We start from the raw sequence: 26,870 nt of genomic DNA, 5'->3' as shown, positions 1-26,870 counted from the left end.
TTGAGGTCTGTGGGTGAAAGAGGCTAAATAAACACAAAAGTCTTAAATATTTAGATGTTTGTTTCCTGGGTGAAGCTTCCAAGCTCCTGCTTAGCAAGCAGGAGGGATTCGCTCCCATAATGGGGTGAGGGACGAGGAGTTATTATTCATAACAATAATACGCTGCATGTTGCTAGCCCCTTCTGTCCCAGCATCCCGAAGCATTTTACAGACACTAGTGAATGAAGCCCCTCTATCCCCCAGAGACACAGTGTCAGTGCCATGACCTTCATTGTACAAAGGGGGAAACTGAGGCATGGAGCGACGAAGTGACTTGCCCAAGGATACACACAAAGTCAGTGCTGGGGATGAAACCCTGGAATCCCAATTCCCAGTCTTCTGCTTTAACCACTAGAGCTCACTCTTTGCTTAGAACTCTGACTGTCGGGTTGTTTTACAGGTTGTTTTTCTCTGTGTATTCATAAACCTGCTGAATATTGTACTTCTGTGATGCTTCCCAGGGGTACTCAGGGCTGGGTGGCATCTTGCTACCACCTGCCCTTAGTGTGTGTGTGTCTGCCTGTTGTGGGTGTGCTCCCCAACAGCACCGGTCATGGCAAACCCAAGCCTCCCCTCCTGGCCTTGCAGGCCCTGTTGTCACAGTCTGACCCCGGAGGCCTCCGAGCATCTCCCTGGACTGTCCAGCCCCTGGTCCGCTGGACACTTGCAGTATTCATTGATCCGCTGCTTCCAAAGAAAGAGGACAGCCCAGCTTACCAGTTCCCCATTAGATCACTGCTCCGCTTAAATTACAGCACTTAGATTAGTTTATAGTGACGTCAAGTATAACATTATTTAACAAAGCACAGAGATTCAAATGGTAGCAAGTAGAAGTCTTGGAAACAAACGATTACAAAATCAAATCAAAACACGCACTCTAGAGCCTAGATTTAATTAACCAGATACTCTCCTGTCTAGTAAAGAATTGCTCGCCCAAAGTCCCTGCAGTGCTTCACAGCCACGCTGGCTGTGAGCCTTCTTTCATGAGACGTGAATATGGTCACTTTGCCTCCTAGGTCAGGGGTGGGCAAACTATGGCCCGTGGGCCACATCTGGCCCAGGCCCTGAGCTCCTGGCCGGGGGGGGCTTGCCCCTGGCCCCTCCCCCACTGTTCCCCCTCCCCCGCAGTTATGCCGCTGTGCGGGCAGCATGGCTTGTGCCCGCCCACCTCCCAGGCTTTCCAATAAGCCTGTCCTGCCGCTCTGAGCGCCCTGGTAAGGGTAAGGGGATGGGGGGAGGGCAGGAGGTGCCGGGAGGCAGTCAGAGCACAGGGGGCGGTTGGATGGGGCAGAGGTTCGGGTCGGGGGGGGGGGCGGTCAGGAGACAGGAAGCAGGGAGGGTAGTTTGGAGGGGGGGTCCCAGGGTTTGGGGGGGACAGGGAGCAGGGAGGGTTGGATAGAGGGTGGGGCCCTGGGGGAGCAGTTAGGGATGGGGGTCCTGGAAGGGGGGCGGTCAGGGACAAGGAGTGGGGGAGGGATGGATGGGTTGGAGGTCCCAGGGGTCCTTTCAGGGGGCGGGTCCCGGGAGGGGGCAGTCAGGGGACAAGGAGCAGGGGGAGTTGTTCTGAGGGGGGCAGTCAGGGGGCAGGCTGTTTGGGGAGAAACAGCCTTCCCTACCCAGCCCTCCATACCATTTCGCCACCCTGATGTTGCCCTCGGGCCAAAAATTTGCCCATCCTTGTACTAGGTGAAGGATTCCATGTGTTGCTTTGCACTCCAAAATATACCAGACTTATCCTTTGTCTTTTTCAAAAACAGGTAACCCCTCCCCCTGCCGCTATTTGTTTCTTCCAGTAGAATTCCTTTCTTGTAGATTTTACTCTCTCAATTTGCACCTGGCTCAATATGCAAATAGGCGTTCGATACACAAGTGGCCAGACAGGGAGATTGGTGTCAGTTACTTCCTGCCTGATAGGAACATCTCCAAGGTACGTCACCTCCTAGTGATCTGCCGTAACCCCAAGACCTGAAGAACATCATTTTCAGTGTAGGTACGTAACTCCTTAAACATTATCCGCCCATACACTTTGCAGTGATTGTGACGACAAGTGGGAAACTGACTCTCAGCAGAGACCTCACACGCCACCCTTCAGTGGACTGTTATGCCAATATCTGACCCAGGGATCCTTGTACAACCTTATGCACCCTGTTTCCTCTGCAAGTTGGCACCAAGGGTCACAACCACCAATGTGAACACTGAGAATGTATGTGCACGTGTGTCATGTGTAAATTGACATCCACACACACACACGCGCACGCATGTTCTCCAGTTACTCCTTTTGATGCACTGGGCCGTTAAAAATACAAGCAATCATGGGCAATCAACACGTCATGTTGCTTTTCTACCTTTGACATGGCCTGGCAGCTGCATTCACTTTACTATGAATCGTGAAGCATATTTTTTTAACGACAGTTCACACCACGAGGCGCACCATGTCTTAGCACAGCGGGAAACCGAAGTAAAAGGACATTGCCACTTCAGAACTCCTGTAGGTAAAGGGCTAATAGCGCTGACTGGAGGTGATGTAAACAACCTGCATCCGCCCAGCTTGGCTGAAGTATCTAAAACAGTCCTGACCTGCAGTTCAAACCTTGCTACCCTGGCCCATCCACCTCTGCAGCTGCATCTCATCTCTTAACGTGGAGCATAATTCTCGTTTCTCCCCCAAGTCCTGAAATGGAAGCTGTCCGGCAGTGAGCGATGCGGTGTCTTTGTGTCATGTGTTTGACTGCAGTATTTGACTGCAGCACACTAATGTTGGCTATGTCTACGCTGGCGATTGAATGACAAAACGTTTGTCCTTCAGCCGTGTTAACCCCCCGTCCCCAAAAAAAGACACAAGTTTTACCGTGACAGGTGCCAGTGTGAACAGTGCGTTGTTGGCAGCCGACAACGCAAATGCCGCTCGTTGGGGGTAGGCGTTTTTTGTTGGCAGGAGAGCCGATAAACAGCTGCTACATGGCGTGACTTTTAGCGGTATGGCTGTGGAGATGCAGCCATGTCACTAAAAGCTGTGTAGTGTAGACATAGCCTTTCTCTCGTAACTAAGCTTAGGTCCCAGATCTCTCCAGGCAGGGTATAAAAGACTCTTGTGCTGAGACTCAGAAGATCTGGGTTCAAGTACCTCCTCTTCTCCCTGGGTGATTCATGTCACTGCTCTCTGCCTCAGCTTCCCCGTTTGTAAAACAGGAATTCTAATATTTCCATTCTTCTAACCTTTGTCTTCTCTATTTAGACTGTAGAGTCTTCAGTGAAGGGGCGGTCTCTTACAATGTCTCTGTACAGCGTCTAGCACAACGAAACCCTGGTCTTGGTTGGAAGCTCTAGGTGTTATTGTAGTACAAATAATCATCATTATCATTGCAGGCAGTGGTATTTGCTCAGATCCTGCAGCAGGAGAATAGGACCCCTGCTTGTCAATCCCCATCTCCAGAGAGGAAAGGGGGGCTAGTTCCTGGGTTAATTGAGCTGTTCTGCTCTTCCTCCTCCTATTACTGTGTTTTTCAGGCCAGAATGCGGGCGGGTGTATCTGAAGCTTTTGGAGTTAGGAATGCATTTGATATTGATGCCTGGCTTTGGGTATCCAGTAAGCATTAAGAGGCAGGTACGCAGCGGCAGGGGAATGCCTCCTCTCCAAGTGAACGCTGCTAATGGCAACGTTGTCTCACTTTCAAACAAACGCCATGGCCCAAGGTCAGGAAGCCCAAAGAACCTGATTCTGATCCCACTCACACTGGTGTAAATCTGGAGTAACTCCGTTGACCTCAATGGAATGATGCCAGGGTGACACTGATGTAAGAGGAGAATCAAGCCTGGTTCTGTCTTCAGCGGTTCTTACTGAGCGTGACCAAGGCTACATCGGCCAGTGATGCCCAGATGATGTCTCCTCGACATCTTTAGCAGCCTCATTGGGGTAGTGTGGGTGGATTTTAAAAAGGGCTGAATCAGACTTAGCATTGCACTTACATAAGCTAGTCGGTTATATCAGCTAGTCAGATCTCATGCTTCTGGATTAAGCTGATTGCTTCAGGAGTAAGGAAAAGATTTCCTCTTCTTTATCCCCAATGTTCCATAATTGGCCAGATATCTATATAGTGGGATGGAGCAGCAACCTTGTTTTAAAACAGTGGGTCCTGACCACTGCCAAAGCCTTGGTATTGAGCTAGCTGGACCAGTGATGCACTGATTCACTGACTCCTGAGTTCACATTATCTGAGTTCACATTATTTATTTGTACTCACAGATGCCTCACAGTTGTAACAAAGTGCTTTCTGTATAGCTAAGCGTGAAGGAGGGAGACATACATTAACAAGGTGTGTGGAGGCTCAGCCGCGTGCATGAATCTACATGGCTAAATCCGTCCCTTTCCAGTGCTCTGAAAACTCGTCAGTAGTAATACGACTGATACAGTTCTTAGATATGCTATGTCTATAAAGCCAAATTCTGGCCTTGGTTATGCACCCCAATGGCTTCCTTAGGGATGTACTGGAGGGGAATTTGGCCCAATGTCTGTTTAGTTTTTTTAGCTGTTTAAGTAGATTTAGTTCTCATAAAAGATGCTATAGTGACAAAAGTTCCCTGTTTATCTAAAGAGCATCAGCAGTGTGGTATGGTGTTCCCCATGACATCCTGCCAATATGTCTCAGCCCTTCCCTGGCAGAACTCCCCTATGCGTGAGAGAGTAATACAGCCTCCATGTCCCATTCAGGGCTGGTCACACTGCTGTGACTGTCAACAAGGGGCTGTAAGTGCCAGTGTTTTTTCTGCTGTAGACCAAGAACTGGACTGATTCCTTCAGACCCCCAAATGTTCATCTAGGGACAGCTACAAGAACCAGCCAGTCTCTTAGAGGTGAAAGCCTCTGTCTCCTGTTACCGGTAGTGCAAGCAGAATTTATTTCTTACCAGTATGCTGCACCAGCTAAAGGGGGGAGTAGAGCCCTGTCCTCCAGCAGGGCTGCTGTACAGACCCCAGATAGGAGATGCTAGATGCAGCTGTGTGGAAGGGCTGGGGGCAGGCTAGGTCTGCTCCTCCTGTGTCTTTCCAGTATGGCGTACCGGCTATAAATATCTGCTGGTACGGCATACCGGACCGCACCACCATACTTCCCCACTGTGTCTTACTGAACCATGGAGCTGGCATAATTCTTGCCATCCTTGTTGAGAAGAGAGCAGGTGAAAACATTTACAGCGAAGGCACTTGATTTACTGTGCACTGCAGACAAAGGCCTCCCTGCCACTGACGGGAGCTGCCAAAGCCATACGTCCATCTGCTGCTGCTGCTGACCAGCGGCCCAGTCAGTTTGTGCTGGCAGTAACACCCGCTTTTGTTCGCTCCTGGCTCTCCTGCAGTGCTGCTCTAAATCTCCTAGCTCTATTCAGTCATCTCTGCTGTGCCTCACGGCAGCCCTGCACCTGCTCCCCAGCTTGCTTTGCATCGAGACCAACCCTCCTTTTAGCTCTTCCCTCCTAAAACGTCAGGCCGGATCTTACAGACATGTGCCTTAAGCGCATGGCCATGCAGTATCTATTCCAAGCACCGGCAGGATCCTCTTTCTCTTGGCTCTTTATACTACTTGATTGCAGTATTCAGGGCTCCTGCTTAGCATAATAGGTTTGTTCTTTCATCTCGTCACTCTGTGACTGACCATCGTAAATCACCTGCTTCTCCTCAGAGACACTATCCTACCAGACCCTACTTTGGCATGTCTGACCTGTATGTATCCCCCCAATCGCCCATGGAGAATATACTGCCAAAGATCGGGTACTTATTACTTAAACTGCCAGGCAGATCTGGAAGTTTTGGGGCCAATGGGATTGAATAAGGAGTGAGAGTCAACACAAAATTAGCCCATCCAGCCATGGTACGTATGTGCATAGTGTAGGTGGAATTATGGGAATAATGCTTGCCACGTAAATGAATCATGTACCAGAGCATGTATGATGAACATATCAGAAACACACATAGTACATATACCATAACTGTCAGGACTACATTTTTACAGTATGTATATTGGTAGATATATTACATGCTTTTGGCATGAATTGTATACATGTGTTGGCATGCTTACGTTATGTAATTTGGAACAATTGTTACATGCATTTTGGTATGCATGTCGTACAGTAAATTCCTCTCTCAAGTTACACCAGTGTAAATGTAAAGTAACTAATAGTGTTATTTACCAGATATATAGTAGAGGTAAACTGATGTTACTGGAGAGAAGAATTTAATGTATGACACACATGCCAACATGCAAAACATGTGTAAGACATATTTCAAATTATACAAAGCACCTGATTCATGCCAAAGGCATGTAACATATCTACTGACATATGTACAGCATAAACACACAACAAAACATGGATAATGTGTAGCAAAACGTGTATCATATATGTACAGAACCATTACTATCTGCACTAAAGCATAGTCAGTGCAAAACACAATACATGTAACAAGTGCGGCTGTATAATACACAAACCAATTTCTCTCTGCAGCCAGTGAAGAAAGACATCTTTACAAATGTTTGAAATCCCCAGTATGTATTTAGTTGATCCTAAATACATATTTATATAAGCCTGAAGATCTTTTTAAAGGCATCTTGGCTTCTGGTAAATGCTTCCACTCACTTTTTATAGACTGTACATGGAAAGATTTAAAAAAACAAAATCATAAAACCCCAAGGAACTGAAATACAGCATTGAAGTCACGATGCAAAGGGAATGCTGGGGATATTCCAGGGTCAGACTGACCATCAACACTAAACTCAGCTGATATCTTTATCTTTTTTTCTTTTGTTTTTATGGCTTTTATTTTTTTAACTCCCTGTCTTTTGTCCGTTTCTGTCCCAGCCTTTAAACACAGAGGCCTTCATTTTCTGAAGGGCTTAGTGATTTTGCATGTCTCTGGTTTTGGGTGTCCAACTCCAGGGACCTGATTTTCACCTGAGCACATTGCCCTCTGAGAATCAGGCCCTTTAAAAATCTCTCAAGTTGGGAACGCCAAAATTAAGACCTCAGAAATCACGAGGCACTTTTGAAAATGCATGCGAGGGTGGCTTTTTGTTCCTTTTACTTCATTTTTTTTATTTATTTGTTTTGAGGCCAATGGAAATCTAGCTGCATGCAAATGTTTCTTCCAAAGTATTTCTGTCTCCCTTCCCCCTCCCCTCTTTCAACTACTGAATGTTCATTCATAGGCACCAGGTCAGGAAAGCCTTTAAGCACAAGGTTAATTTTAAGACATGCTCAAGTCCCTTTGAATTCAATGGGAGCACGTGCTCAAAGTGAAGAAAGTGCTTAAGTGATTTCTTGAGTAGGGAGGCGTTCCTGAATTGGGGCTGCAGAGAGGCAGGATGGTCCAATGGTTAGAGTCCTCATCGGGGACATGAGAGAACAGGCTTCAATTGCACGCTCCGCTGCAGGTTTCTTGTGTGAGCTTCTTGAGCGGAGGTAGGACAAGAGGCGCAGGGCTTAATCTGCGGCAAGGGAGAATTTAGTCAGGTATCAGGAAAAACTTCCTTACAGTAAGGATAGATAAGCGCTGGAATAGGCTTTCAAGTGAGGTTGTGAAATCCCCATCACTGGGGGGTTTTAAAAACAGGTTGGTCAGACACCTGTCAGGGGTGTTTACTTGGTCCTGCCTCGGTGAGGGGGCTGGACTTGATGACCTCGCGAGGTCCCTTCCAGCCCTACACTTCTATGATTTGATGACCGTAGGCAAGTCACTTAGCCTGTCCGTGCCTCAGTTTCCCATTTGTAAAATGGGAATCAAAGCACTGCCATGCCTTACAGGGGGTACTGACAGAGCTACATTAAAGACTGGGAGCTGCTCAAATACTAAGATAATGCGGGCCATAAAGGAACCTTTGTAAAATACTTCTGGGACGAAATGCTCTGGTTAAAATAGCAATCATAGGTATCGAGACTGACATAACCAGGGTCATTCTTCTGCTGGAGAGGTGAAGTCTTATCTAGGCTGGAGGCCCCTTTGAAGACATCTTAATTATTACTCACACTTCTCATCAAGGGAGAGCACAGCATGTCTCTTAGTGTGATGGCTGGAGACAGGTATTTGGTCTCCGATTGCATGCGGAGCCTGATCCTGCGAAGTGCTGAGCATCCTTAATTCCCATCTGCATGGCTGGGAATTGTGAGCTCTCGGTCACTGGCAGGAACCGATCTGATCTTTCCGAATTCCCTTTGATCCAACGCTCTCCGGAGATGCTAGCGTATCCCGGGTTTTGGACAGGTAGTAAATATCCCGAGAAGAGCTGTACTCAGGCTTTCTTTGGCATGTGTACTTCTGCTTGCCGATGGGACTGGAAAATGCAGAAGCACTCAAAAATGGTACCTTATTGAAACTTGATAAATCCAAGGACGTCTCCAAACGTTAATGAGTTCACTCTCACAGCCCCTCTCAGGAGGGAGAGAAATATCATATAAGAGCTGGGGGAATGAGGCTTATATAGAGTGACTTGCCCAAAGTCCCACACAGGAGGCCACTGGCAGACAACCCAGGAGCCGTGACTCCCACTGCTCTGCTCTGCAGCTGTATGTGTCGGGGACAGAACTTGCTTTTTTCCCATGTTTCATGCTCTTCCGTCTCTCTGCAGTCAGAGACCACACCTGTTCCTATTTATATTACACAGTGTCACTCTTTTTGTTCATTCCTGGGCGTGGGGAGGAAGGAGAAATACAGTTTGCATGTGCTGGTGGGATCTGTAGCTTCCGAAGGCACCAGGCATTGAGACAGCTAGCAGATCTTTGTAACGTTGCTGCGTCTTCACTCGACAGTTAGGGTCGGCTCCTGAGCAGGCAGCTGCTGACCTCTCGCCTCTGCACTGACAATTTTTTGAGCCTTCAGTTCTCATTGACTTGACAGGCTGATTGCACTAATTCAATTTGGGCTCGGCCCTGGGAGGGGCAAACAACCCTGCACAGCATTTCAGTTGCACCTTAATCCTGACCCAAAGCATCCCCCGCTGTTATAATCCTCCCTGCCATTGAACTTTGCTGATGTATTCTATCTGAGCTACAGCACCCTCTGCCATTCCATCCCTAGCCCCCGCCCACCTTTTTACCGATGCACCCCAGACCCCATCAGCAGCTGGACACACAGGGGCACAAACTGCTCTGGCAAAGGTTTTCCGTCATACCCTTCAGTCCCCCTGCTCTTTCAGTACCTGGTCCCCATACAGCTCTGCCAGTGGGTATCAATCCCAGATTACACTGCCCCTTTCCTAATTCCCCCACATACAATCGCTCGCTTTAGGTGACCGCACCTGTACAGAAAGCACCCACCCTGCTTCCTTCTGCTTCTGTAGCCCTGGGATTTTCCTGATCCAATCTTGTGCAGCAGCAGTGGCTTTCTACTTGCTGTTTTAATATCTAATCAGCCCGCAATAAATACGGTGGAGCCCCACCAAAGTAATCTCATTTGTGACCTAAACCAGGCACAATTGCAAATGACTAACGAGAGACATCTAATATATTGACCTGCTGTGCCATCTCATCTTGTCGCCGCCTCTGTTTCTTTTGCCTTCCGATCTCCAAGGTGCTCTGTTTCCCCATCTGAAGACCTGTTTAGAGGCTAATTAATCCCCCAAGAGTGTGTATGAGGTGGCTGAGATGAGAAATCAAGGTTATTCATATCTTGCTCAGTAAAACGGTTATGGGCAAGCAAGCTGTTCCTAGCACGTTTCTGCAAAGCAAATTTCTGTTGGCTAACTTCGCTTCTTGTTGTAAATGAGAAGTGTAGGAAGGTCTAGCAATGCGCTTTTTACCAGATGGGCAGCCATATGTTTCCCCTCTCTGTATGCATCCGTTTTAGCTTTGGCACGCACATATGCCTGTATTTTTGCAACTTAACAATATTAAAACTAATTCCATTTATGCTCCTTTTGGGTTGGTTGATTGAGTCGTAAATTGTTTGGAATATCTTCCTTGGGAGGCCCTTTTTATTCCCCTCCCCGAAGCCAAGAGAGGCTGAGCAATCTGCTCACAGCATAGGAGCTGGACTCAGTGCATTTGCACAGTCTTGGAATGAAGTGCTGCAGGGAGCAGCCCTTACTTTCTGGAATTATGACCGTTCTCCAGGGAGGAGAACACTCCTTGCCCACACTCCTTTCTTGTGAACTGTTCTGGGACTAAACACAGCCTGGCCCTAAAGCAGAAGAAGTTGTGAACGCCCAGGACAGAGAAATAATTTTGTTATGGAAGGCACCAGCAGGTGGCACTGTTGGGCAGTTTTAAAAATTCTTTTTTCTTAGGGTGCAAGCAAGTTTTGACTCCTGGGGAGATGTGCTGTGTTGTGCTTTTTTTGGGATTAAGCACGGTTGTGTGTCGAGGTAGATTGGGGAGAGAGGGAGCTGTGTGAGTTTGCTCTGTGCCTTGGTCTCTGACTGGAGTCAGTGCTTCAGGCAGAGTTGCTCCCTGGGCATTGGTGGTGAGCTGAGATTCCTGAAAGAAGAGATTGCCCTGCATGCTGTTTGACCATCTTAGTTCAGGACTGGTGTACGGGTGTATACCCAAACTCCACTTCACTGATTTCTCCTCCTCCTCCTCCTCCTAAAAAGTCTGCTTGCAAGGATCCGGACTTCTGCTACCTCTTGGTAAAGGGACAACACGGGTCTCAGAAGAAGGGGCAATAGAACAAAAGAATCTTAGCCCCTAATGCTGCAGTGAGCTCTGCGTGGTCAGACATCTTGCATCCAGGTGGGGCTCACAGCAGGATCTGGGTCTTCTGGAGTGGAACCATGGCCAAAGTGAGAGTCATCTGGAGAAAATATCAAGCTAATATAAGTAGGGGGAAAATAATCCAAACCACAGACACTGAGTGGAAGGGAGGTACCTGGTGAAGGTTCTTGGCTGAAAGAGACTCAGGGTCTGTCTACGTTGGGGAAGTTCATATTGATGCAGCGACTCTGATGCAAAACTCAACTGCAGCTGCAATGCCGTAGCAGACAATGAATCTCACACCACTGCAATGTTGCTCTGTGCAGGCCCCAGTGCAGCTCATCTACATTAGGGGTTTGTACCAAAGTAGCTACCTTGAGGCAAATCTCTAAAGAAGACAGGCCCTCGATGGTGACAGTGGGCAGCCAACAAAGCACAAGCTGGCCATGTCGGACATCAGCCCCAAACAGGAGCATCGGTAGCACTGTGATCTGCATGTGCAAAGGCACCAAATCAGGGAGCAGAGTGCGAATGCTCCTTCTCTCCGCAGCCCTGGTGTGATGATCACAACCACGATACTGCTTTCAGCCTGGAAAGAGTTCAGATAAAGCAACACAAAGATCAGGGTTGCTGGCAGGAGTGATTCCCGTAGAGATAGAAAAAGTTACTCGCCAACGGAGGGTCTCACTCTCCCCACCGTGCACCGGGCCTCCTCGCTCACACCTGTGCAAAGTGGGCTTCGCATGCCATCCAGTGAGGACGGTAGCAATTTACACTTATTTTGCACAGGTATAAATAATGACCTCAAGAGCCGGGCAGTAGGGAATCGGGCCTGAGTGGGAGGGAGGGGGAATGTCCGTATACAAGGGTATAAGCACAGAGGAGGAATTGGTTAGAGTAGCTCATAGGGAAAAATGAGATGAAAGTTTTTAAAAAAGGAAAAACTAGACTGAATATGAAGACTGCATCTTGACAGTTATGGCCTGTGGGCAGCATGGGCTGTGTGATTGTGGGGCTAAATATCCCATCCTCTAAGAGGGGGGACTCTGAACAGGCTGTTTCCCCTCCTCTGCCCTCAACAGAACACACAAGACCCTGACGTAGGGCCCTGTTCAGAAAAGCACTGAAGTATGTGCTTAGATCCCATTGACTTCAGTGGGATTTAAAGACAGGCTCAGGCTAGCCAACTGAATGTGTACCTCGGCTCTTGGACGGGGCTGTACTCGGGCAGCTAGCCCACGGCTTTCCTGCAATGTTTAGCATGCTAGCTCGAGCAGAGCTAGCATGTGTCTGGCTACTTGCACTGGGAATTGCACTTCCCAGCTGCAGTGTAAATGTACCCTTGCAATTGAGAACATGCTTAAAGACTTTGCTGAGTTGGGGCCTTCGTCCCCAATCTCCCTGCTCGATGTGGTAACTCGAAAACAGAAAACCCCACCTTAAACTTCATCCATGAACTTGTGTGCCCCTAGGAGATCCCTCTAGGACCTCCTGTATCCTAACACTCCCTTGCTAGGCTGGTTGTAGCTAAGTGGGTCCACCTCCAGCATGACTCAGGAGTAGTTATCTTCAATCATAGGGCAAGAGATTCAGCATCCAGGCTGATTTAACAGAACAGCTCTGCATACCTGCATAGGGTCTCTTACATCCGTACAGAGAATGTTTGATCGCCTTCTCCCTCTCCCTTGGGGACCAGCCATTCAGCTCTACACGAAAAGGACCCAGTGGGTAATTTATACAGTGCATGGGGCAGGGAATGAGTCAGAACATCTGTAAAGGGAAAGGTCACCCCCGCGGACCGTCTTGTGGCATTAAATATTTCCTCTGTCACTGATGACTATACAGTCGCCAAGCTAATTGGACCCTTCTCTCTGTGCTGAGCTTAGAAGAGGGGAAAGGGATGGAAAATAAATAAATAAAAAACATGACAAACAGCCGTTAGCAGTGAGGATTTTAATTGGAGTGGAACATTCTGCCTGGCTAGTCGAACCTAGCTGACTCCAAGGAGGGGTCCCTCTCCAATCTGGGATCCTGACTGCTGGGCTGGGGGAGGAACCGGGCTCATTAAGCAGAAAATCCTTGATTGTTGCTTTGTGTCTGGGTCGCACAGCCAGAGGCATCCCTGATACATCCGGCGCACCAGCAGGGACGGGGTGGGCGAGGTGGATGTGTTTTATCCTGCTGTATCTAATGCCGAGAGCCCCGGGGTCCTCTCTCTCCACTCTGCTCCCCTTTAGCCAAGGGACTGTCATTAGTCAAATGGAGGGTGATCGTTAAGGCTCTCTCGTGCTCTTCTCTGGCATGCCCAGTGCAGGGATGACTTATTAGTGAATTCCAGACCTCCTGCAGGGCCTGTGTAGTGGGTTGTGGTTTTTTAATGACTCTCTGGGTTATTTTGCTTCTTAAGCAAAGCGTTTGGATTATGAAATAGCCCATGGCTCCTTAATCTCTTCTCTATTCCCAAGTCTCTCATCCTACCTCCCCTTCCCTTCACCTCCCTTCTTAGCCTCCATTTTTATCACCCTGCTCTATCAAACTAATATTCCTTCACCACCTCCTTTGCCCACATTGTGTTTGCATGTGCGTGCTTCTCCCTGAACAGTTTGGGTCAGACACAATGCAGCCAGATGGCAGCGATTACAAGTGACTAAACCCCACTGAGATGCAGGTTGATGGTTTTTTAAAATAAATATATATAACTTTTTCTTCCCTTGAGAAGTAAAATTCCTACGCGGTTGTCACAGGCCCCCCACCCCCATGACACCGCTGTAAATGCTTGCTAGGGTGTTGGCGTCCCAAGTCAAAGGGGATTTGGTTGTAGCCTGTGCCATAGATTGTGCCTGCCCTTAGCGCCCTCTGCTGAGTTTGTATGGGGCTGCAAGTACTCCTTGCCTCAGTTTCCCTTCTCAGGAAGCCAGTAATTGCGCTTCAGCCACTCTTGACACTTGATTCAATAATACCCCTTCTGGGGCTTGTTTATGACAAACCTCTTACAAAAATGGCCATAGCAAAAAGTCTCAAATAACCAAAAGGTGCTTCTGGTTTTCAGAATTTGTCTAAGCTCTGCTCCCAGTCCCCTTGGGGTTCTCTCTGTCTCTCTCCTCATGACAGGAGCCCTAACTCTCCTCCTGGAGCTAGGTAGCACCTTCTCTCTCAGCCCGCATCTTCTCCGTATGGCAGGAATCCCAGTACACCTCCTGGAGCTAGCTAATTTAAACCGTGACTGTCCCGCTCACGTGCCCAGCTCGCCTCCTGGAGCCGAGCGGCACTTTTTCTCCCTAAACTGGCCCCCCTTAGTCCTCAGGCTCTGAGGGCTTGGCAGCCTTCTGCTGGGATCTGTTCCTGGCTAACTCAGGGCCCTGCCTTCTTATTCCTTTCCATGTCTGCTGGGTAGGAGGCCAGTATTTATGCTGGCCCCTTCTCCCAGCTGATTCCATATTGACTGGGTGAAAGGGGAGCCCTGCCCTACCCTCTCTGCAAGGCTCCAGGTCCCGGGCCCTTAAACACAGAGAAACAGGCCCTTCTAAGTGCTATTTTTTTCTCCCTTTTCTCCCTCCCCTTGTCTCCTCGGGCTTGATGTATCAGACCACCCCAAACTCTTAAAGGGCCATGCTAGGTGATGGGGTGATCTGACCAGTAGGCAGTATTGCTTAAGGGGTAGACTCCCCCATTATAGTCCGGTTACTCCCCGTTCCCTTCATCGCCTCCAAAACCATCCAGCTCAGCTCAACCACGCACTGTAACGTCCCTCACGGTCGGGAAGAAACCAGACTCTGTTGTAATGACTGTTCACAAACAATAAAAGGATATTCAGAGGGAGCTAAGGTTAAGAGCACGTATCAGTAATTTAAGGGTACAAAACATTCAAGGGATGTAGTAATTATCCCATAACCATAAGCAGGAAATTCAGAATTAAGGTTGCACTTAAAATTAATTGAAGCATGTTAAGGTAAGAAATGGGCAGTGAAGTCACCCAAACAACCTTAACTCTGCCCTATAGTGATGCCATGTAGTAATCATATGAATTTCATTAAGGCCTTTTCGTGTTTGTGCTGTTGAATTAGGTGAAACTACATTTCTAGATACACATTTGATTTTTTTTTCTTTTCATACTTCTGCTCGTGGGTTCATTAATTTAAAAGGTGGTTTGCCGAGGTGGCTGGACAGAGAGAAACCCTGTGGTCTTCTCTGGATTTCTAGTGCTCAGACTATGCAAACACAACATGTGCTGCCTAGTGTCACCCCTCCAGAGCTCGCGAAGTCCTGGCCTAGGCTAAGCAAGGGACTGATGGCTACACCACGCCCACCTGATTCCCTGTCTGGGCCCTTTATTTCTACAGAATGCTTTCCTAGTTCCTGTCCACTCCTCTGAAATGGGGTGGACAGAGTAACGTGGGCACCCAAGGAGAAGAGGTGTCCTCCTCGCAAGCCAATTGGAGCGAGGGTCCTGCCATGTTCAGATATAAAACTGTAATGTCTGACAATGAGCCTGCACTGTGGCAGAGCTTTTGGATCTGCTACAACCTCCATTATTGGTCAACACTGGGAACTGGCGTTGTACGTGGGTTACGTTATGTAGTGGGCTACCTAGGCCGAGGGGGGTTGAATTCAGGCGCAAAGGTTCTACCGCTCCAGGATTCTGCTGACTCGGCAATTCTTGCGTGCTATTTGTTGCCGTCACCGGCTGAAATCTCTCCAGATCAGAACCAGATCTGCAAAACAGGCCCCCTCCCCTGCTGAGAATCCAATCCAGAACTAAACCCAAAGGAGAAGGTTTGGATCCAGCGAACCAAAACCTCTCTGACTAAAAATCCAAGGAGCCTGGAACTGAAATTCTGATTATATGTGAACCTGCCCCATTAAAGCCATTGGGCAAAGTGGGGGACAGGATTAATTCCTTACTTGCTTATTCATTGATTGCCAGACAGGGCTAGCAGCTATAGAGGGCACCAGTTATCCACAAGAACATCCTGTTGGATATTTGTCACTTTTCCTCCCTGTCCATGTTGATTATTGAGGGTGGTAATTATTTGGTGGGGAAGATGGAGGGAGAAATGGATAGTTGCCCAGGGTTACCATCTATAAATCGGAATCTTCCCAAGCCTGGTTGTGAGGCAGGCATTGAAAGCCATGGCTGCACCCTAGCCTGCGACAGCCTGTGCTTTCCGCGAACAGCTTCGCTCCCAGCTAAGAGAAGGGCTTGCACGTTAGCCTCAATTCCCCTGCATTTCTGGGGTGTGATTGGCTCCCTGAAACAAGGGGGTTTGCATTTCACTGCTGCAATTACCCTTCACCATCTCCCAGCCACCCTCACATTTAAATAAAACTCTCATTTCACTTAACAATGGAAGGACTTAAGAAATTTGCATATTAAGTGCAAGTCACTCAGCTCCGAGATCTAATTAAAAACCTCTAAATCCCCCCCTCCCCCTTTTCATTTTTTCCCTTCCTCTCCCCTGAGCTGCTGACATTATTGTAACTGCATTCGGTGTCCCCATTCTGTCAGGGCCTGTGCTGTGAGAAAGGCAGAAAGGGCAAGTGGGCGAGCCGGAGCCCGGGAGAGTGGGAAACGGGAAAGGAACAAGCGGGAGAGGATAAGGAATGAGGCACTGGAGGCAGGAACTGGGGAGGGAGGAGAGATGAGGAAAAGAGACAGGTGAGGGAGTAATGAGAAAAGTCCCGTTCCACAACGCAGCGGGAATCATTCCACTGACTTCGCAGGGCTTTGGAACAAACCCAGAGTGAGCAGAAAAGAGAAGATTTTCCTAGATCCCAAGGCCAGAAGGCACCGCTGTGGTCATCTACTCTGACCTCCACCATAGAACTTCCTCAAAATTATTCCTAGAGCAGATGGGTTAGGAAAAAACACCCAATTTTGGTTTAAAAAGTTGTCACTGAGGGAGAATCCGCCACTACTCTAGTTAAGTTCTGTCGGTGGTCCAGGAGAGAATGAGCTCCAGGACCAAACGTTGGAGTCCTCACTCAGGCAGAGCTGCAGTTGGACTCGATTACAGTCCATGGGAGTTCTGCCTAAGGCATGCTGGATTTGGCAGACTTTGTGTTCCTCTGTGTGTATTGGCAGGGCCGGATTGCCATTTTGGTACGGTAGGGACATGCCTGGGGGCACCGGTGTTCTAGGGGTACTTCATTTTTTAACTTTTAACCCACTTTTAAATTTTTAACGCATACAGCTCCCCTGCGGGCGACCGGGTTCCTGACGCGGGATGGTGGCCGCCCAGCTTGTGGGGAGGGAGCAAGGTGAGCATCCGAGTCAGCCCCCCTGGAGGTGCTGTGAGCCGCAGCCGGGCGGGGCAGCTGATGAAGGTGCTGGAAGCATCCCAGCCCCTTCTCAATCTCGACCACCCTGCTGTCTCGACACAGTGCTAGGGAAGGACAGGGAGGGATGCGGCTGGTGCCCCATTCGCTTGCACGGGCAGAGCCGGAGCGCAGCTGCCACGCCGGGCTGTGGGAGGGATGGAAGACACCCAGGAGAGGTACAGTCCCCAGCTTGGGCTGGGAGCACCGTGCATGGTGAAGGGTCTTGTGCCTTCCCGGGGAGGCTGTGTTTATATTTCTTTTCATTTCATTTTTTACGGAAAACAGGGTCAGCTGCAGGCAGTGGGGGCGCTGAAGACGCTGTGCCTAGGGGCTCATAAGGTGAATCCAGCCCCATGTATTGACCTGAGATTTCAGAGACGGCGGGAGATGGATTTGTCGTTGCTCCCCCTTCTCTTGACTGGAGGGATGTAATAGCAAAGGGAGGTACAAGGTGTGCATCACCAAATCCCTCACCTTTCACTTGGATGGATCCGGTTCTTGGTCACCAATTTTGCGGGCTTATAGTAGCTGCACATGGAGGTTTTTCACACACGTGCCTATTGTAGCCTCCTGTGGGCAGAGGGGGAACAATCTGTCCCCCAGAAATGTGCTGATTAGGAGATTCCTCCCTTTGATTCAAGAATTCAACTGCAGAAAAATCCTTTTTGCCCAACTTGTGTTTATTTCCTTCCCCCTCTCCACCCCAAGCTCCCTTTGTCAACCAGCCTCCTGTAAAGCTTCTGTGTTTAACAGGGACAGCCTGACCCCCCCTTCCACATCTTCTTAAGTTTATTTATACCTAGGTGTGCCCCGCAGCGTACACACAAATTGACTTCAAAGGGATTTCTCTGTCATGGTTTTGTTAACTTCAGGATCCTGCCAATAGCAAGATATTTTTTTTTCACCTCATTAGAGCTTTTCTGGTACAATGAATATGAAATTAATTAAAACCTTCCACCTAGTGTTTTATTATTTCCACCACCAACAGAAACCCACAGATCAAAACCTGCATTTATGGAGAGAATCTGCTGGTTGTGGAAATAATGCACAGTGTGAAGGGGCACTATGATGTGCTTGGAATCAAACAAAATCAGGAACAAATGTGTTTTTCGAAAGGTTTGGTAGGGGGTGAGGAGTGTTTTTAAAAAGCATGGGTGGGAGTAATGGGTAGCCCTCCAACATTTTTATTAATTAATTTGTTACTGTTGTAATTTCTAGTGCAGTAGTGACTGGTAGCTCCAACTGAGATCAGAGCTCTGTTGTGGTAGATGCTATACAGAGACCTCATAGTCAGTGCCCGAAAGAGAGAGAATCTAAACAGGCAAGCAAAACAAGGACTGGGAGAGATGACGTGACTCGCCCAAAGTCATTCATCAAGTCAGACTGTAGGTAGGTATTGTTGAAACAGTGAAATAAAATAAGAAAAACTCTCATGAATAGAAATGGTTTTATGTTCCTTGCCTTGTTTTTTATTTTTAATTTCAGTGAAAATAGACTTTTATCCAGGTTTATATATTCCCCGTCCCATGTTCTGCAACCCACGTGTTTCCGCATAGTGAAATGCTAACATAAGACCCGTTTATCATGTCATTTCTACTATAAGCCCTGTTGCGAGGTTTCCTAGGTGGGATTTAGGAGGTGTGTGGACCCTCGGCACGGGGTGAATTTCACCCATTTGCAGTAAGTGCCAGGGAGTTAAATTGACGCGAAGCAAAAGTGATAGTGGCTGGTTTCCTCTCCTTTTCCATGAGGAGGGAAATGCAAATATTAAACAATATTAATGGGTTGGGAAAATAAATTATTTTTTAAGATTCATTCTGCTTTAATACCGGAAGGTGTAGTTACCCAGTCTTGTACTCCTGACGCATCCAAATCTCTCAGTGAAGCAGGAGAGTAGTTTGTGGAAGTGGGCCAGGTTATCAGAGTGTCCCTTTCAGCACACCTGGAAAAACATAGGGTATGTCTCCACTGGATCTGGAGAGAGAATTTCCAGCTCAAGTGGACATACCTGCCCTAGTATCAATCAAGTTACACTGCTATTTTTAGCAGGCTATCTATCCATGGCAGCATGAGCAGCCGATAAAGCTAGCCACCCAAGTACAATCCCATCTGAAACTCTAGGCATGTGCTCGGGCAGCTAGCCCATCACGCCACTCGTGCCGCTACATTACGCTGCAAGTTCTGGCGTGTTAGCTCAATCAGAGCTGAGATGGCTTTTTCTATCCAAGCTGGACTTGGACCTGGGGCCTCATCCTCTACAGAGGCGGTACAGCTGTGTGCTGCGGAGATTGGTCCCTACATAAGAACAGCCATACTGGCTCATACCAGTGGTCCATCTAGCCTAGTGTCCTGTCTTCCAACAGCTATTTGCAAGCTCTTTGGGGTGGGGAATTCTGCAGTATCATGCCCCGAAATAAATGTGATCTGATTAGCTGTTGGCTTCCTCCATGGGAGTGAATTTTAGCAGTACTGGGGAGAGTTTAGTACTGGCAACTCAAGTGTTCAAAAATCATGAATCAGACCTGCCCCCCCCATCATCAGATTTGGAAAATATTAACTCTGCTGTTCTTTTTTTACTGCTGGCCTTTAAGACTTTAGGATTCATGTTTTCATCCCTTTCTCTGCAGCTGTGAGGGCGAGGAGTGGACTTTTTTTTTTTAATGAAAACTGAGATTCTTCACATAATCCCATGACTCCAGGAGCCCGGGCTTTCAGAAAAAAAGAAAGTGTCTCACAATGAAATCACAAGAGCTGGCAACAGTTGACTTTAATTCTGCATGGCTGTTCCTATAGATATTTTGTTAATGAAATAAAACCAAAGCGCGAATAAGCTTGCTACAAACTCAGCAGCTACTTAATCTAAAAGCCACAGGCTGCCTTTGGTTCCTCTCACACCAATTAGCAGCTATGACTTGACTCCACACCAAGAACTTTTTAGAACAACTTAGCCTCATTCTGGTTTCTAGGTAGCCCCTCTCTGCTCTCCCTGGGCATCATGTATTGTAGCCATAGCAGGGTGGCAAACCCTTGCCAAAACATCAGCATCTGCAGAAACAACAGCATTTGGCATACACGGGCTCCTATCCTGGGCAGCATCCCCAGTTGTGCAATTAAATCATTTGTCATGTGGCTATCTTGCCTGTCATGAAGGAGAGTGAAAATCTTCGGCTGGGAGACATTCTATTTCTCTGGCTACATTTGTGCATCAAACATGCATGAAACGCGTAGGTGTGTCCTGAATTAGGGATGAGCCTGCATGTTCCTTGCATTAATCCTTGGATGATTTAGGCACATCAGCTTCGTTTCTCACCCTTTTGTCTGAAACATCTGGTGCTGGCCATTGTTGCGGACAGCATAGACGGAATGTGAATCCAATCCAGTCTGGCAAAGCCGATTTTCTTCTGATTCCTGTATTATTTCCCTCCAGCACGATGTTCAGTAAGCATAATATGTAACCTCAGTCTGCCATCTGTAAAATGGTGATAACAATTCTGTCTTTCTCCCCTGGTTTGTCTATTGAAATTGTAAGCTCTCTGAGACAGGGACTATCTCTTATTGTGTGTTTGCACAGAGCATAGCCCCTTCGGACTCTGGTCTTGATTGGAGGGTCATCAGCTGTGTTGTGATACAAATCAAAGGAAGAGTCAGGAAGGGAAATAGAATGGAAAATTTGTGTATGTGGTTGAGAGAGACTGAGACAGACACAGACTGACCCCCCTACACAGTTGCTGGAAAGAATTAGCAGGGTGAGGAGGGGAAAAAATATCCAGAGACCTCCCTCGTGTCCCTCCATGGGAGAAAATAGCTATTTTTAAAAAGGTAATTGTTCCATCTAGATTTATTATAAGCAGAGGCATATTTGGAGGCTGCCTGATTCATGACTGTACAGTGTCTGGAAAACAGCAGCTTGCAACGCACGTTTTTCTTCCCTTGCCTCTGGCTAATTATTGATAAGGACAGCTGAGTGATTAGGAGTAAAACTAGGTAGCAGTGGAAGGGCTGCGAGCCCTAATTGGCAGTGGTGAGATGCTGCGCCGTGAATAGGCTCCTGCTCCCAGAGTCCTGGTTGACACTGACAGGCCGCTGCTGGGAGATCTCTCTCCCAGCAGCATTCATGGCTGACGGTGACAGGGCACTGCTGTGAGGAAGCTCCCGCTGAGCAGCCACAGGGAAGGTGTTGCCGAGAGGAAATCCGGGCTCTTGTTCCAACGGAGACTGTGCCAAAGCAGCGGTTCTCAAACTTTACTGTACCGCAGCTGCGTGGTGCCATGGAATAAAAGTTTGGAGTCTCCCCAATTTTCTGTCTCAGTGGGACTGCCAGTCCCATCTAGCTATAAAGGGAAACCTTTTGCAACCTGCCTACCCCCAAGTTCTGATCCCATGCTTTCAAGCAAACAAATGCGACAAGTGGCGCGGGGAGCAGAGCAGGAGCAAATCCCCTGTTACATGTGAAGCGTGGAATAAACAAGTTCCCTGGGCTTGAATTCCGAGCCTTTTGGATTGTGGAGGAAAAGCAAGCAAAGAAACCTCAGCAAACCATGTATTATTAATACTGCACCGGTGTTCTCTTTACCAAGAGTTATTACGGGGCAGACACAAACCACTGCAATAGACAGGGAGGCGAGGAAGAAACCCTTTGAAATTGGCAACTCTTTGTCTTGAGCCTGCTGTCCATGGGATGTGATATGTATCCTCCTTTGACGGGAGACAGAGGGAAAGCAGAGAGAGACAGAAGTGCAAGAAAGGAGGGGAGAGAGGGGGAGGGGGATGAAGCTGACACAGGGGCTTTTGAGCCCCTTTAGCTGACTTGTATCCTGCCACTAGGAATCAACTCCAGAACCATGCTGCCTGGCTTAGATTTTTAACCCTTCCATTCCCAGCCGTCCTCTCTGCAGACGTCACCTTTGTATTTTGAGGCAGAGGAAAACCGGGATCTGCTTTCATTCCCTGCGCCCCTACCCTGCCAGGACTCAAGCTGGTGGCCGAAAGCTAATCGAGAAACCCAGCCGGGTCTTAGTCAATTGAGCTGTGTCCCCAATTAAGTTCTGTGTCCTCGGCCTGCTGCATGTGTTGCCAGCATGTGAAAGGACTGGTGCTGGCAGCTGGGTCTGTCTGCATGCCAGGCGGCTGGGAAGATGCTGCGCTGTAATTAGCAACAGGTTCAGACTCTGAGTACCCGCTGTGCTGCTCGCCTCTGGCCCACGGAACACAAAGACCTCCCACACCGGGAGGGCAAGTCAGAACCAAGGCCGGGCACAGACAAAACACGGGAGCAGGTTCACGGCCAGAGAGCCCTTTCTGTGATCTTCCTTTGCTGTGCGTACGGAAGAAGGGCCTTGCCAATTTGCGGGTCGGGACAGTGAAGGTGTTGACAGGCAGTGGCGGAGCCCAGAGAACACATTATCTGACACTACAGATCCAAAACTCTCTAGCGTACACCAGTGGCTCTCAACCTTTCCAGCTGACTGTACCCCTTTCAGGAGTCTGATTAGTCTTCTGTACCCCCAAGTTTCACCTCGCTTAAAAACCACTTGCTTACAAAATCAGACAGAAATATACAAAAGTGTCGTCAGCACGCAATTACTGAAAAATTGCTGACTTTCTCGTTTTTTACCCTATAATTATAAAATAAATCAATTGGAATCTAACCCTTGCACTTACATTTCAGCGTATAGCTTATGATCCGGTGTCTCGTATATACACAGCGTATCGCATACAGTCCAGCGCCTGCACTAAAAGGAGAAATAGAGCCTGGCAACACAGGTGGCGGGAGAGGCGAGCCACCCTGAGTACATATCTGTCCCAGACGCTAGGCTTGTGTTTGGGGCGGCTAGCCCCTCTCGCTGCGCATGCTGCCGTGGCATTTGTTTCTAGCTCTGATCGAGCTAGTGCAGGCAGGTGTCCTGGAGCTGGAAATTACACCTTCCAGCTCCAAATGTAGAGTGCCCTTAGTCACAGCTGGGGAATTAACTGATCTGTCCATTAACCCTTTTATTGCTGCTGTCCTGTGTGGGCTATACACTCCATCACAACAGTGTTGTGTGTAACATACGCCACATCCCCGTACAGTAAATGCCTTCATCTCTCAATAATACTCACTCTCTTCTGCTTCTCCAGCCATGAAAACTGTTGTTGACCCTTAGGCTTTTTCTTCTCTACAGCTTTATTGTGTTAGAATGCAGCCTTTTCGAATCAAGCGAGCTTTGCAAGGATATCTCACGATCGCTATCACACCAGCTAATCATGGTTAAATGCTACTGGAACTAGGGTTCCCCCAAAGTTGTGGTCGGCATTGGATTACTTATCTTGGCTCTTTGTTGGAGGCGTTAGATTGCTGGCTTTTTCCAGACTGTCAGTCACATGGAAGTTTTTAAGGGGATATATGTGATACATACACACATTTCTCATGTACACACACACATGCGTTTTGCATTATGCATGATACTTAACGTATGTGTATATATACACACACACACTATGCATTGTATACACACATCCCCACACCCTCTGCAATGTATGTGGCATAAACAGACTACACGATGGTGGTGTATAAACATTTGACTGGTGTTCATTTGGTGTTTTGCCACTTGCGAGTTATGCAACTACCCCAAATTCATGCTGATAACACTTTTGTACTCTGTCTGTCTCTCTCCACAGTCTCTAAAAGGGTATGTTTTCCAGGAGAATCTGCCTGAAAATGGAGCTCCTTTGCCTGTCTGTCCAGCTAACCTAATTTATTCTTCACCTAACCCATTTAACATATGCATAAGGTACCTGTCATGGTTCCTTCCCCACTCTGAACTCTAGGATACAGATGTGGGGACCTGCATGAAAGACCCCCTAAGCTTATTCTTACCAGCTTAGGTTCAAAGCTGCCACCACCAAAGTGTTACACAAAGAAAGAACAGGGAAAGTGCCCACTTGGAAAATCTTCCCCCCAAAATATCCCCCCAAGCACTACAACCGCTTTCCTGGGGAAGGCTTGATAAAAATCCTCACCAGTTTGCATTGGTGAACACAGACCCAAACCCTTGGGTCTTAAGAACAATGAAAAGCAATCAGGCTCTTAAAAGAAGAATTTTAATTAAAGAAAAAGCAAAAGAATCACCTCTGTAAAATCAGGATGGTACATACCTTACAGAGTAATCAGATTCAAAACATAGAGAATCCCTCTAGGCAAAACCTTAAGTTACAAAAAGACACAAAAACAGGAATATACATTCCATTCAGCACAACTTATTTTATCAGCCATTTAAACAAAACAGAATCTAACGCATATCTAACTAGTTTGCTTACTAACTCTTTACAGGAGTTCTGACCTGCATTCCTGCTCTGGTCCCGGCAAAAGCATCACACAGACAGACAAGACCTTTGTTTCTCCCACCCCCCCTGCCCCTCCCAAACTTTGAAAGTATCTCGTCTCCTCATTGGTCATTTTGGACAGGTGCCAGCAAGGTTATCTTAGCTTCTTAACCCTTTACAGGTGAAAGGGGTTTTCCCTCTGTCCAGGAGGGATTTAAAGGTGTTTACCCTTTCCTTTATATTTATGACAGTACCCATCAGCACAGAATTTAGGTGCCAAAGTAGACATTTAAACTATGTATGCCTAGTGGGGCTTGTTTTCATATGCTTAGGTTTATCTGCTTACACTTAATACTACTGCTACTAATTAATAAAAAAAATCTTATTCCTTCTCCTCCTCAAAGTTATTTTGCTGTTGTTAGTGCCAGAAGACTTGTGTGAAAAGGTGGGCTTTGCAACAGAGTCTAAAGTCCGCTAGGTTGGGGCTCATTCAAACCGTGGACTAATTGATGTAGTCAATTGGCAGTTTCTTTAAATAATGTCAAAATATTTTATATCCAGGAGGAAAATAGTTGCCCGTTTTTAACAGTGAGCAAAGGATGTGGTAGATTCTCCATCACTTGGAGTTTTGAAGTCAAGTCTAAAAAATATGCTCTAGTTCAGCCACAAGTGATTGGGGTAGAAGTTGGATGCTTTCCATCAAGTCTACAAACCATGCAAACCTCTGATGCTTCACATTGATAAGTATACACAGCGATTCTTAGACAAGCTGAATTTGTATTAGCAGAGATCTCTTAATACGATGGCGTATGATCTGTGAATTATAGCTATTCTTCAAATTATGTCATACTTGGTGTTTTCTCTTGTTGTATCTTTCCACTTGCTTATTGATCATTTTAGAGCTGTTATCCTCAGCACATAGTAACTGTGAGGAAATCAAATTCTGTCTGGTTTTCATAGATTTCAAGGCCAGAAGGGGCCTCTGTGATCATGTAGGCTGTCTTCATACATAACACAAGCAATAGAATTACCCTGAAATAATTCCCGTTTGAATAGATCTTTTAGAAAAAAAACATCCAATCTTGATTTTAAATTGGCCAGTGATGGAGAATTCACCCTAACCCTTGGTAAATTGTTCTAGTGGTTTATTACCCTCACTGTTAAAAATGTGTGCCTCATTTCCAGTCTGAATTTGTTTAATTTCAGCTTCCAGCCATTGGATCTTGTCTGCTAGATTGAAGAGTCAGTCATGAAATACTTGGTTCTGGCAATGGAATGTGGCCATTGCAACAAAGCTTCTGTTGCTAAACAGCATTGTGGCTTTGCTAAGGAAGCTCAGGAGAGTGGCGTGAACTAAGCAATCGGAAATTCATGTGACCCGCTGATGGGGCCATTTGGTCAGCAAGTTACTTTTGAGCATTCAAGTGGTATAACAGCGTATTGAGATCAATTCAGTAGAAAGTTTTCAGTGGATAGCTAGACAGATCCAACTTTATTATGACTGTGCCTGTATCTTTCCATCTATGTGCTTTATATGGCATCCAAATCACCATATTCAAACAGTAACCCAGATAAATACGATGACGGAGATAAATAATATCAGCAGGTGGGAAAGAACTGTCCTAAATCAATAAAGGAAAAATATTTGTATGAATTAAGATGATCTTTAAAAACTAATAGGAAAGATGAAAGTTAAACCCCATTCATTAGTGAAAGAATTCTCATGCTGTGAGCTCCCAGTCAGATGTACTGGTTTAGGGTAGCACTTTTGGGAAGGGGACACTTAAAACATTGATGCTTAAGTACCACATAATACTTTCATACGGCCAGGATTGTCATCTGGCAGCAATGAGTTTTGCTCAGGTGTGTCTGAGGGCATAATTTGTCCTGCAGATCTCTTATTCATAGTGATCATGCACAAGATGGAAAACTCAGGGAGAGTTTGCATGGCTGGCAGTTTGGAAAAAACAAATGTCTAGGCTTGTAAACTCAGCAAATCTGACATGGAAATCAATGAGACAGAATGACTGAGATTTTCAAAAGCTTGTGATTTTGGGTGCCCAACCTGAGGCACCTTAAAGAGGCCTGATTTTCAGAGGATGGGGGCATAGCGCTTCCTAAGTATCAGCCCCCTTTAAGGTAGCTCGGATGCCTCCCCTGTCCCAAATCGCAGCATCCAAAAATTGGTCGTCACTTTTGAAAAGCTTGGCCAGCCTCACACTGACATTTTTAAAGAGTCAATTTCAGGGCAGAGCCATGCTTTAAGGTACTGTGGATAGCGTTTGTAAGTGTGGTCAATGTTTAGCAGCTATGTCCCTGGTCCCACAAACACACCAGAACTCCCATTAGCTGAATGAAGCAGGAGCCCTGTGGGGGGAAAGAAGAATTTGTGATCATGTAGGTTGCACAAGCAACATGAATTCTGGCACTTCCTAAACTTTTGAGGGCTTGCCTTTGCAACCATAACATTCTTTTAAGTCTGTGCACGCATGTTCATATGTACATGTGTGAGTAATATAGATGTACATCTTCCCTGTA

General features: G+C 47.2%; 1 protein-coding gene across 2 annotated transcripts in view; it reads left to right on the top strand.

Annotated features, from left to right (window-relative positions):
* LOC140901626 (opioid-binding protein/cell adhesion molecule) overlaps positions 1 to 26,870 on the top strand; it is a 329,783-nt gene that overhangs the window by 242,190 nt on the left and 60,723 nt on the right. The window lies entirely within an intron of this gene.

This window comes from Lepidochelys kempii, chromosome 22, assembly GCF_965140265.1.
Source record: "Lepidochelys kempii isolate rLepKem1 chromosome 22, rLepKem1.hap2, whole genome shotgun sequence".
NCBI lineage: Eukaryota > Metazoa > Chordata > Testudines > Cheloniidae > Lepidochelys > Lepidochelys kempii.
Note: the sequence above shows the minus strand (reverse complement) of the source record. Positions and strands in the feature narration are given on the sequence as shown.